Source organism: Athene cunicularia (genome assembly GCF_003259725.1).
Source record: "Athene cunicularia isolate RWA chromosome 3 unlocalized genomic scaffold, athCun1 chr3_part1, whole genome shotgun sequence".
Taxonomy (NCBI): domain Eukaryota; kingdom Metazoa; phylum Chordata; class Aves; order Strigiformes; family Strigidae; genus Athene; species Athene cunicularia.
Window position 1 is genome coordinate 73,771,067 of NW_020799097.1, and position 5,569 is coordinate 73,776,635.

Here is a 5,569-nt window from a genome sequence, read left to right on the forward strand (position 1 = left end):
CCCCCCCACCCGTCATGGCGGCGGGAGGAGAAGGGCGGTCTGGGGACGCAGAATTTTAACGAGAACCCTTTGCAACAGACTAATAAATATAATAGTCTGCAGGTCAGGAAAGCGAGGAAATAGGAAAAAAGTAAGATAAAGCGTTGCTCCGAGGGGGAAACAAAAATGTTTGGCGTACTGCTATGTACATTTCTTAGTGTTTTAAAGTACCTTAAAATATCGGGAACTAAAGAAAGGCTAATCAGGTCGTGCAAAGGTTGGTCCTTGACTGTAAGGACATGAGATGGCGGAAGGCAAAACCAGTGGTACCTCTGCTGCTGGAGCAGAGAGTGAGCCCTCGGGACACTAGAAGAGGCTGCTGTAGCCTGCAGGTGTGGGGAAACAGATAAAAATGTAAGGATTGCTGCCCTGTGAAGAAAGTGATACAGAGAGATACTTCAGCTAACTACTAAAAATCTGGGCAGCAAAACGCCCAAAGTTGACATCCATGAACTCTCTCTTACAGAAGCTTCCTGAATACTAGGCTGCAGGCTTAATGCTTTCTTTATATCCCCTGATAAGACATTTTTAAGGATCTTGGAATTACCACATATTTTTCATCCATTTTAAAAGCAAGAATTAATTTAACTTCTTCAAAAAGCTTTTATAAGGACTTTTAATTACTAGTAATTTTTTACAATTATATATACATGACACCATGGAAGCATATTAAATTAGCACTATGATAACGTACAGCTCCACAGACCAGATTTGGTTTGTAACTCTTGTCTCCAAGATGGCAGCACTTGCAATGCAACACACACACCAGTGAATTGGTGTGTGCAACAGAGCAGTCAGGAATTTTGCTTCTGATCAGGGCTCACCACACCAGTGATCGAACTCCAGAGCCTCTCCAGAAGACATGCCCTGACTGATAATCAGTTGAGATACAATTACAGCCAAATGGTGACTCAAGTTAAATTCAGTTTTGGGATGCCTGATAAATACTGCAAGCTTGCATTTGAAGTACAGGTGTGTATACAGTTACTAAGAGTATAAAACAAGGTATCTACTATACCTTTTTTTTAAGCCCCAGAAATGCCATGACAGTTTTAATAATGCTTAAAAGATTTTTCTGTCTGAGGGAAAGACAGCTTTTTTTACTGAACACTGATTAGATTATGAGCTTTCCCTGACAAAAATAGATACATTGAAAACACAGATCACTCTTAATACAGCTAAGAACATTTTTTGCCTATCAGGAACTTGATTTCCAAGGACCCGATCAGTCAGGGTAGAGGTTGAGGAATTTCACAAAAAGTAAATCTCATCCTCACTGGGAGAACAGATTGTTCTTTGAGACATACCTTATGCGCTGAAGCTATCCATAAACAACTGAGTGACAGTCCACTGGTAAAAAACCTGGAAAAAGAATGAATTTCTAGACCTGAGAAAGGGTCTTAAGGTACTAAAGGTGTTCAGCAAGCCTGAATGCCCTGTATATCAACACGATGTCACAGCCTGTGGAGAAAGGGAAAGGCTTCCTTGGATCTTTCTCAAATTAAAAAGACTCTGGTTTGTAGGAAATTATGCTTGTTGTCAATCTTACTTGTTTTGGTAACTCATTCAGTTTTATTAGGGAGAGAAAAAAGGGTGACTTTGCCATCCCTTTGTCAACAAGCAGAAACCTGGCCTTCTGCTTAGACCAACCGAAGAACAAGTCTATTCCCTATCAGGAATAAAAATAATTCCAAACACAGACAAAGCACAGAAAACTTGTATCTAAAAGGATGAATGCCTTTTAAATTATTTCAGATGAGAACTATGGACCCCAAAAGTATCAAGAATTACGAGGTGTCTTACATAATTACTGTGGCAAGGTTTGACGCCTATCTTTGACAATGCAGGTTTTAAATGCACACTGCTACATTTACTAAATGTGTAAAACTAAAAACATACTAAAAGCCAAAAGAGAAATAAGGAAAAGCAGGATATGCTTACCACTATGAGTAACAAAAGTCCTCAATATGGGCCAATTTAAGTATCATAAGTATCATATCCTACAGCAAAGGGCCACTGCCATGAAATATGAAGATAGATCACTTCTGCTTCAAACTTACACCTTCACAATGGGAACACATCGGCATTTGTGTATTTCATTGCTGTGAATGTTCCCACACAGCTGCAGATTAACTGAACACCCATGGGGATGTGAATAATGTTGTATCTCCATGAGTGACGAGAGGAACACACCAGTTTCTTCTGGCTGTGCAATGTGGAATGATGCAAGGCAACATCAGTGGTGAAGGAGAGGAACCACATCTTCCCCGAGGAATCCATGTGCATTTGTTTTCTGTAAGGATCCAAACAAAACAGGTATTAGTACCATTATTTGTGTATAAGATTTTAACGGCTAGAGAATTTTCTATTACAGGAAAGTTGTAAAATTAAGGTCTTTTGAAAATTGTAGAATGATCTCATATCAAGGTTTATGAATTTAAAGTAATTTTTAATTGCAATTTTTCTGCCTATAAAAGGTGCAGCTTAGTTTTTATCAAACTCACATCCTCAACAAGAGTGTTTTTGTAAATATTCACTGACCAAGTATCAGATTTATGGTAAAAAGCAAGGGTGTCACATTTCGGTAACAACACTGATCTCTGTAAAGGTTAAATTTAGAAAATATTGTTAGCAGAAGAGTAAATTACTGAACAATTAAGTGCTCTAAATTTTAGCCTATTCTAATAAAACTGAGCCACCATTACCAAATGAAAATGCCAAAAATCTTTGCACTTTGAGTATTTCACATAAGGCACAGTCCATGTCATCATGTTCCTAGAAGGGTAATAAATAAACTTTGCGCAACATGGCCTTACTCTTTAACTGATAGCAAGTAAGCTCTCTGTTCTGAATTGACGTCCTAATTTTTACTGATTTACTTCATTTCCCAGAGCTTAGATTTCCAAGAATGGTAAAATGAACCAGCATAGGGCAGTAGTTTGTTATTGAATATTATTCTGCTCATTAACTACACTGAATTTAAAAGTACAGCTGCTTAGTCACATTTAATAGGGTTTTTTCTACATTTAAATAACAACTTTGATCTGTACTATACATGTTTCATAATTATTTGCCCTTGTGCAATTGCTATGTTATTTTGTTCCTTTACACGTTCCTTTTATCCACTTGGATCTCAGTCCTGGATACCATCCAAGCAGAGTTAAATAGAATACCGTGAATCTTATAAAGACACAAAGATAAAACTCATTCATCTCTGTCATTTCAGGGTGGCCCAACATTGTGGCCTGCTCTGTCACTAGTGTTGAGTTGCAAAACAGTTCTGCTGTTTGGGGCTGAGAGCAAAGGTGCACCAGATCGGCTCATTTGGGGTGAGCTGGCCTCAAGTCTCCAGGGCTGCTTCACATTCAAACTCTTTTCTGTTAGTGGATTGAAGGTGAAGTGCAGGGAGAGAAGAGGCTGAAGTCTCACCTCATGTTCTATTCAGTATTTATGGTTATATATGTAAAGTTTTAAATACAAGGACATCAGGTGTATTGTTGTTTCTGGACTTTGCACACCTGCTAACATTTAGTGTTAATCTAAGCTCATCTTGGATTTTGTATTTGCATTGATGACCTTAAGTTGTAATCAGTCAAATATTACATTTAAGAATGACGGTATATGGTACAGCTGCTAAGCTACTTAGTGCTGCCCTTACACATCTGTGTTACTCATTCTCTGCTGAATTTTGAAGGGGTGCAGGGATGCTCAGGGACCGTACAATATTTTTCTAAATCACTCTGTATTGCTTAAAATCATATATTCCTGAGTTTTGCTTGTGTGGTAGACCTACTAATTACTTTCTGAAAAGACACCAAATATGTTTTTCCCATCCAGCTTTAATCTGAGGTTTTTGTTAATGTTATCAGCTGCTCTGAGTTCACAGCATCATTACAGAAAAGCTGTAGCTTTTTAAGCTACATTTTTAAGACATTGGGGCACAGCTGTAGCGCATGCTCGTTGCCAATTAATGCATCCCTAGGAGACTGGTAGATTGGTCCACTTAAGCGTTTGGTTGCTTATAGGATTTTCCAGAGATTTCCTTTCCTGAAGATATTTGAGGGGATTCTTCTCTTGCCAAAAGCTGGGAACCCCAAAGTAACTGAAGGAATCTTATGACACATGGTTGCCTCCTTTGGCCTTATCCTTCAGCCAGACTGAAATATCTAAAGGGAGAGAAACCTATTTGAAGTGTTGCAGTTACTCTGACCAGCATAGTTTAACAGAGCTATTGGTGAAATCTTATCTTGCTTTCCATAGTTGAAGTAGGTGTTGTTTTTTTTTTTCACCTATCTAGTAATGCTTTAGCTTTTTACATTGTAAAGCAAGAATAGTGAGTGATGCGGGTATTGTACTGTTCCTGTTGCTCTGTGTATCTGAACACAGGGCATTCAGATACATTTTATGCATGCAGATTTAATACTGCTAAATTCAGAGTAGCTAACATGCAGCATGTGATCACAAGTGTATTGGTGTATCCACTGTCATGTATGTTTGTCAGTGTTGGTCATCATGTAGTATATGCTTTTCTAGGACTTAATTTGTCCTTCTGCCTATGCCCAAATCCTACTAAATTTTACTACATGGATAGAAAAAAATCTCCCAACTTTGTTGATACTCTAGCTAAGGAGGGAGGGACAGCACATTTTCTATCCCTCTTCTTGGCCTTCAGTTGCCAAGTCAATGCAGTGCTTTGGCTGGCATGGCCATCAGCTGAGTATCTGTTTGCAAACGAGTTGGCACAGGACTCTGCAGGGAGGAGTAAGGACTGAAGATCCAGACTGTAAGATAATAATGAGTGATTTCAGCCCATCTATCCATTTATTTTTTTTTACTGCTGTTACTTTCTTTGTCTTATACCCTTGGTTCTTCCCTTTACTCTGTCCCTGCTTCCTCCAAATGCCTTAATATTATTTGCTTCCCACCCCACATCTCTAGGCCTCCCCAGCTTTGTTTCCCCACAGAGAAACATTTCAGCATGCTAAGGGTTGCTGCTGACATCTCTTCTTCCAGCCTCTGCATCCGTGGCTGCCAGGGAGCTCCAGGACTGGGACCCTCTCGCCGACTCCCCCTTTGCAGGGCTCTCCTGCCAGGGAGGCAGCCTGCAGTAGCCCCTGGGTGCCTTTGTGCAGGTCAGGCAGGAGCGGCTCTTGAGCCCGCTGCTTAGCACTGCCTATGCGGAAAAAAAAACCCCACGAACAACAAAAAAGTGTTGTTTCTGTTAAATTAAATTAAAAAAAGAAAGAAAAAGGACATGCTGGTAATTCTGTGTGTCAGTAGCCGCTGCTGAGCGGATCAGAGCGACAGAGGCTTTTGCGTAGCTTGATTTAAATTGTTACTCCGTTGTTTTTTTCTCTGCTCACGCAGATCCTATGAAATACCACCCTGAAATAAACCGGCTGCCCTCACAGCCAAATGTAACACCAGAGCACTTGACTTGCGTGTTTCATTTTGTAGAAAAGCGAGCGGAGCCTCCCCGGGGCGGGCGGGCGGCAGCCCCGGGCCCGGCGAGCGGAGGCGCCGCAGCCGC